The sequence below is a fragment of the Hyla sarda genome, chromosome 9 (genome assembly GCF_029499605.1).
Source record: "Hyla sarda isolate aHylSar1 chromosome 9, aHylSar1.hap1, whole genome shotgun sequence".
Lineage (NCBI taxonomy): Eukaryota > Metazoa > Chordata > Amphibia > Anura > Hylidae > Hyla > Hyla sarda.
Genome location: NC_079197.1, coordinates 175,296,485 through 175,304,392, shown reverse-complemented (window position 1 = coordinate 175,304,392; position 7,908 = coordinate 175,296,485).

The window sequence follows — 7,908 nt, the reverse complement described above, 5'->3', positions numbered from 1 at the left end:
AGCCGCTCCTGTGTTGTCTCGGCCGTGTGCTTAGGGTCATTGGGGGAGATTTATCAAAATCTGTCCAGAGGAAAAGTTGCTGAGTTGCCCATAGCAACCAATCAGATCGCTTCTTTCATTTTTCACAGGCCTTATCAAAATGAAAGTAGTGATCTGATTGGTTGCTATGGGCAACTCAGCAACTCTTCCTCTGGACGGGTTTTGATAAATCTCCACTATTGTCTTGTTGGAAAGTTCAGAGCTCTGGATCAGGTTCATTAGAAATACTGTATCTCTGTACGTCGCTCCATTCAGCTTTCCCTCAACCTTGACCAGTCTCCCTGCCCCCACCATGATCACTGTAGGGATGGTATTGGGCAGGTGATGGGCAGTGCCTGGTTTCCTCCAGACATGATGCTGCCCCCACCATGATCACTGTAGGGATGGTATTGGGCAGGTGATGGGCAGTGCCTGGTTTCCTCCAGATATGATGCTGCCCCCACCATGATCACTGTAGGGATGGTATTGGGCAGGTGATGGGCAGTACCTGGTCTCCCCCATACATGATGCTGCCCCCACCATGATCACTGTAGGGATGGTATTGGGCAGGTGATGGGCAGTGCCTGGTTTCCTCCAGACATGAAGCTGCCCCCACCATGATCACTGTAGGGATGGTATTGGGCAGGTGATGGGCAGTACCTGGTTTCCCCCAGACATGATGCTGCCCCCACCATGATCACTGTAGGGATGGTATTGGGCAAGTGATGGGCAGTGCCTGGTTTCCCCCAGACATGATGCTGCCCCCACCATGATCACTGTAGGGATGGTATTGGGCAGGTGATGGGCAGTGCCTGGTTTCCCCCAGACATGATGCTGCCCCCACCATGATCACTGTAGGGATGGTATTGGGCAGGTGATGGACAGTACCTGGTTTCCCCCAGACATGATGCTGCCCCCACCATGATCACTGTAGGGATGGTATTGGGCAGGTGATGGGCAGTGCCTGGTTTCCCCCAGACATGATGCTGCCCCCACCATGATCACTGTAGGGATGGTATTGGGCAGGTGATGGGCAGTGCCTGGTTTCCTCCAGACATGATGCTGCCCCCACCATGATCACTGTAGGGATGGTATTGGGCAGGTGATGGGCAGTGCCTGGTTTCCTCCAGATATGATGCTGCCCCCACCATGATCACTGTAGGGATGGTATTGGGCAGGTGATGGGCAGTACCTGGTCTCCCCCATACATGATGCTGCCCCCACCATGATCACTGTAGGGATGGTATTGGGCAGGTGATGGGCAGTGCCTGGTTTCCTCCAGACATGAAGCTGCCCCCACCATGATCACTGTAGGGATGGTATTGGGCAGGTGATGGGCAGTACCTGGTTTCCCCCAGACATGATGCTGCCCCCACCATGATCACTGTAGGGATGGTATTGGGCAAGTGATGGGCAGTGCCTGGTTTCCCCCAGACATGATGCTGCCCCCACCATGATCACTGTAGGGATGGTATTGGGCAGGTGATGGGCAGTGCCTGGTTTCCCCCAGACATGATGCTGCCCCCACCATGATCACTGTAGGGATGGTATTGGGCAGGTGATGGACAGTACCTGGTTTCCCCCAGACATGATGCTGCCCCCACCATGATCACTGTAGGGATGGTATTGGGCAGGTGATGGGCAGTGCCTGGTTTCCCCCAGACATGATGCTGCCCCCACCATGATCACTGTAGGGATGGTATTGGGCAGGTGATGGGCAGTGCCTGGTTTCCTCCAGACATGATGCTGCCCCCACCATGATCACTGTAGGGATGGTATTGGGCAGGTGATGGGCAGTGCCTGGTTTCCTCCAGACATGATGCTGCCCCCACCATGATCACTGTAGGGATGGTATTGGGCAGGTGATGGGCAGTGCCTGATTTCCCTCAGACATGATGCTGCCCCCCCCCCCCACCATAATCACTGTCGGGATGGTATTGGGCAGGTGATGGGCAGTGCCTGGTTTCCCCCAGACATGATGCTGCCCCCACCATGATCACTGTAGGGATGGTATTGGGCAGGTGATGGGCAGTACCTGGTTTCCCCCAGACATGATGCTGCCCCCACCATGATCACTGTAGGGATGGTATTGGGCAGGTGATGGGCAGTGCCTGGTTTCCCCCAGACATGATGCTGCCCCCACCATGATCACTGTAGAGATGGTATTGGGCAGGTGATGGGCAGTACCTGGTTTCCCCCAGACATGATGCTGCCCCCATCATGATCACTGTAGGGATGGTATTGGGCAGGTGATGGGCAGTGCCTGGTTTCCTCCAGACATGATGCTGCCCCCACCATGATCACTGTAGGGATGGTATTGGGCAGGTGATGGGCAGTGCCTGGTTTCCCCCAGACATGATGCTGCCCCCACCATGATCACTGTAGGGATGGTATTGGGCAGGTGATGGGCAGTGCCTGGTTTCCTCCAGACATGATGCTGCCCCCACCATGATCACTGTAGGGATGGTATTGGGCAGGTGATGGGCAGTGCCTGGTTTCCTCCAGACATGATGCTGCCCCCACCATGATCACTGTAGGGATGGTATTGGGCAGGTGATGGGCAGTGCCTGGTTTCCTCCAGACATGAAGCTGCCCCCACCATGATCACTGTAGGGATGGTATTGGGGAGGAGATGGGCAGTGCCTGGTTTCCCCCAGACATGATGCTGCCCCCACCATGATCACTGTAGGGATGGTATTGGGCAGGTGATGGACAGTACCTGGTTTCCCCCAGACATGATGCTGCCCCCACCATGATCACTGTAGGGATGGTATTGGGCAGGTGATGGACAGTACCTGGTTTCCCCCAGACATGATGCTGCCCCCACCATGATCACTGTAGGGATGGTATTGGGCAGGTGATGGGCAGTGCCTGGTTTCCCCCAGACATGATGCTACCCCCACCATGATCACTGTAGGGATGGGATTGGGCAGGTGATGGGCAGTGCCTGGTTTCCCCCAGACATGATGCTGCCCCCACCATGATCACTGTAGGGATGGTATTGGGCAGGTGATGGACAGTGCCTGGTTTCCTCCAGACATGATGCTGCCCCCACCATGATCACTGTAGGGATGGTATTGGGCAGGTGATGGGCAGTGCCTGGTTTCCCCCAGACATGATGCTGCCCCCACCATGATCACTGTAGGGATGGTATTGGGCAGGTGATGGGCAGTGCCTGATTTCCCTCAGACATGATGCTGCCCCCCCCCCCCCCCACCATAATCACTGTCGGGATGGTATTGGGCAGGTGATGGGCAGTGCCTGGTTTCCCCCAGACATGATGCTGCCCCCACCATGATCACTGTAGGGATGGTATTAGGCAGGTGATGGGCAGTGTCTGGTTTCCTCCAGACATGATGCTGCCCCCACCATGATCACTGTAGGGATGGTATTGGGCAGGTGATGGGCAGTACCTGGTTTCCCCCAGACATGATGCTGCCCCCACCATGATCACTGTAGGGATGGTATTGGGCAGGTGATGGGTAGTGCCTGGTTTCCTCCAGACATGATGCTGCCCCCACCATGATCACTGTAAGGATGGTATTGGGCAGGTGATGGGCAGTGCCTGGTTTCCCCCAGACATGATGCTGCCCCCCCCCCCCACCATGATCACTGTAGGGATGGTATTGGGGAGGTGATGTGCAGTGCCTGGTTTCCACCAGACATGATGCTGCCCCCACCATGATCACTGTAGAGATGGTATTGGGGAGGTGATGTGCAGTGCCTGGTTTCCCCCAGACATGATGCTGCCCCCACCATGATCACTGTAGGGATGGTATTGGGCAGATGATGGGCAGTGCCTGGTTTCCTCCAGACATGATGCTGCCCCCCCCCCCCCACCATAATCACTGTCGGGATGGTATTGGGCAGGTGATGGGCAGTGCCTGGTTTCCCCCAGACATGATGCTGCCCCCACCATGATCACTGTAGGGATGGTATTAGGCAGGTGATGGGCAGTGCCTGGTTTCCCCCAGACATGATGCTGCCCCCACCATGATCACTGTAGGGATGGTATTGGGCAGGTGATGGGCACTACCGGTTTCCTCCAGACATGATGCTGCCCCCACCATGATCACTGTAGGGATGGTATTGGGCAGGTGATGGGCAGTGCCTGGTTTCCCCCAGACATGATGCTGCCCCCACCATGATCACTGTAGGGATGGTATTGGGCAGGTGATGGGCAGTGCCTGGTTTCCCCCAGACATGATGCTGCCCCCACCATGATCACTGTAGAGATGGTATTGGGCAGGTGATGGGCAGTGCCTGGTTTCCTCCAGACATGATGCTGCCCCCACCATGATCACTGTAGGGATGGTATTGGGCAGGTGATGGGCAGTGCCTGGTTTCCTCCAGACATGATGCTGCCCCCACCATGATCACTGTAGGGATGGTATTGGGCAGGTGATGGGCAGTGCCTGGTTTCCCCCAGACATGATGCTGCCCCCACCATGATCACTGTAGGGATGGTATTGGGCAGGTGATGGGCAGTACCTGGTTTCCCCCAGACATGATGCTGCCCCCACCATGATCACTGTAGGGATGGTATTGGGCAGGTGATGGGCAGTGCTTGGTTTCCCCAGACATGATGCTGCCCCCACCATGATCACTGTAGGGATGGTATTGGGCAGGTGATGGGCAGTGCCTGGTTTCCCCCAGACATGATTTTGTCCCTGCTCCAGATCTCTGGCTTCACACAATCCTCTCTGAGCACTACAGTCAGCTCTTTCCCCCTCATGTCTTGGTGTTGGCTCTGATATACATTGTCACCCGTGAGACCTTATATAGACCGGGTTGAGTCTTATCCAATCAGGTAAATTTACCACAAGTGACTCCAATCAAGGTGGAGAAACATCTCAGAGGTGGTCGAGAGAAATGGGAGGAGCCAGAGCAAAGGGTCTGAATACTTAGGTCCAGGCCAAATTTTTGATTTTCTCTTTTTAATAAACTTGCAAAAATGCAGAATGATGTAAAAGGGTCTGAAGACTTTCCGAGTACATTGTGGACAATGATTCAGGTAAATCACTACATAACTGTAATAAATGAAATGTAACTAATTAATTTCACATTAAAATCACAATAGATATATAGAAAAAGTATCTAATTGTATCAAACTGAACAGCGATGCGAAGATATCTGATGAGGAGAGACGCCTAAAAATTACTGCCAAGTGCGGTCTGTGCCAAAAATCGCCCAGAGAAAAGACACGTAAATGAATATCCACTAAATATCCATCACCTAAAGGTCCCAACGTGTTCCCCCCGGAGATTCCCAAATTTATTAAGGGACGAATAAGAAGAAAACACAGGTAAGGCCGGTTTGGTTTTTGTCTCAGTTTACGTTTAATTGAGCTGTATACAAAAACATGGTAAATCACACAATTGTGTACGGCAATTTTCTTTACAATGTAAATAAATGCGAAATGCTGTAGAGCGTACAGGGCATCCGGTGCATCACCCACTAGCGGAGTACCCACGTTGCACAGTTTTTCCTACCTAAACCTTGTGGGGGAAGAAAAGCAACAATGGAGGAAGCTTTTGTCCTCACATCCTGGCCTCATATCCCGACCTCATATCCCGACTTCATATCCCGACCTCATATTCTGACCTCATATCCCATCCTCATATCCCGTCCTCATATCCCGACCTCATATCCCGTCCTCATATCCCGACCTCATATCCTGACCTCATATACCGACCTCATATCCTGACCTCATATCCTGACCTCATATCCCGACCTCATATCCCGACCTCATATACCAACCTCATATCCTGACCTCATATCCTGACCTCATATACCAACCTCATATCCTGACCTCATGTCCTGCCCTGATATACCGACCTCATATCCTGTCCTCATATCCTTACCTCATATCCTGTCCTCATATCCCGACCTCATATCCTGACCTCATATCCCGACCACATATCCCATCCTCATATCCCGACCTCATATCCCGACCTCATATCCTTACCTCATATTCTGTCCTCATATCCCGACCTCATATCCTGACCTCATATCCCGACCTCATATCCGACCTCATATCCCATCCTCATATCCCGACCTCATATCCCGTCCTCATATCCCATCCTCATATCCCGTCCTCATATCCCGACATCATATCCCATCCTCATATCCAGACCTCATATCCCGTCCTCAAATCCCATCCTCATAACCCATCCTCATATCCCATCCTCATATCCCGACCTCATATCCCATCCTCATATCCGTCCTCATATCCCGTCCTCATATCCCGTCCTCATATCCCGATCTCATATCCCGACCTCATATCCCGACCTCATATCCCGTCTTTATATCCCGACCTCATATCCCGTCCTCATATCCCGATCTCATATCCCGACCTCATATCCCGACCTCATATCCTGTCCTCATATCCCGTCCTCATATCCCGACCTCATATCCCGACCTCATATCCCGACCTCATATCCCGACCTCATATCCCGTCCTCATATCCCGATCTTATATTCTGTTCTCATATCCGGATCTTATATGCTCTTCTCACATACCCACCTCATATCCCGACCTCATATCCCGTCCTCATATACCAACCTCATATCCTGACCTCATATCCTGACCTCATATACCAACCTCATATCCTGACCTCATGTCCTGCCCTGATATACCGACCTCATATCCTGTCCTCATATCCTTACCTCATATCCTGTCCTCATATCCTGTCCTCATATCCCGACCTCATATCCCGACCTCATATCCTGACCTCATATCCCGACCACATATCCCATCCTCATATCCCGATCTCATATCCCGACCTCATATCCTTACCTCATATTCTGCCCTCATATCCCGACCTCATATCCTGACCTCATATCCCGACCTCATATCCCGTCCTCATATCCCGTCCTCATATCCCGACATCATATCCCATCCTCATATCCAGACCTCATATCTCGTCCTCAAATCCCATCCTCATATCCCATCCTCATATCCTGACCTCATATCCCATCCTCATATCCGTCCTCATATCCCGTCCTCATATCCCGTCCTCATATCCCGATCTCATATCCCGACCTCATATCCCGACCTCATATCCCGACCTCATATCCCGACCTCATATCCCGACCTCATATCCCGTCCTCATATCCCGATCTCATATCCCGACCTCATACCCTGTCCTCATATCCCGTCCTCATATCCCGACCTCATATCCCGACCTCATATCCCGTCCTCATATCCCGACCTCATATCCCGTCCTCATATCCCGATCTTATATTCTGTTCTCATATCCGGATCTTATATGCTCTTCTCACATACCCACCTCATATTCCGACCTCATATCCCGTCCTCATATCCCGATCTTATATTCTGTTCTCATATCCGGATCTTATATGCTCTTCTCACATACCCACCTCATATTCCGACCTCATATCCCGTCCTCATATCCCGATCTTATATTCTGTTCTCATATCCGGATCTTATATGCTCTTCTCACATACCCACCTCATATTCCGACCTCATATCCCGTCCTCATATCCCGATCTTATATTCTGTTCTCATATCCGGATCTTATATTCTGTTCTCACATACCCACCTCATATCCCGACCTCATATCCCGTCCTCATATCCCGTCCTCATATCCCGATCTTATATTCTGTTCTCACATACCCACCTTATATCCTGTCCTCATATGCCGACCTCACATCCCATTCTCATATCCTGCCCTTACATTCCGACCTCATATTGTATTGTCGATAATGTGTTTTTTTTAAAAGGACAATTTTAAAGGGGTACTCCGGCCCTAATACATCTTAAGATGTATAATCGCTGGGGTTCCGCCACTGAGGACCCCTGCAATCTGTTATTGCGCACCCACTTTTGTGAGCTCTCCGCAGCGCTGAGACGGCCCTCACGCCCCCT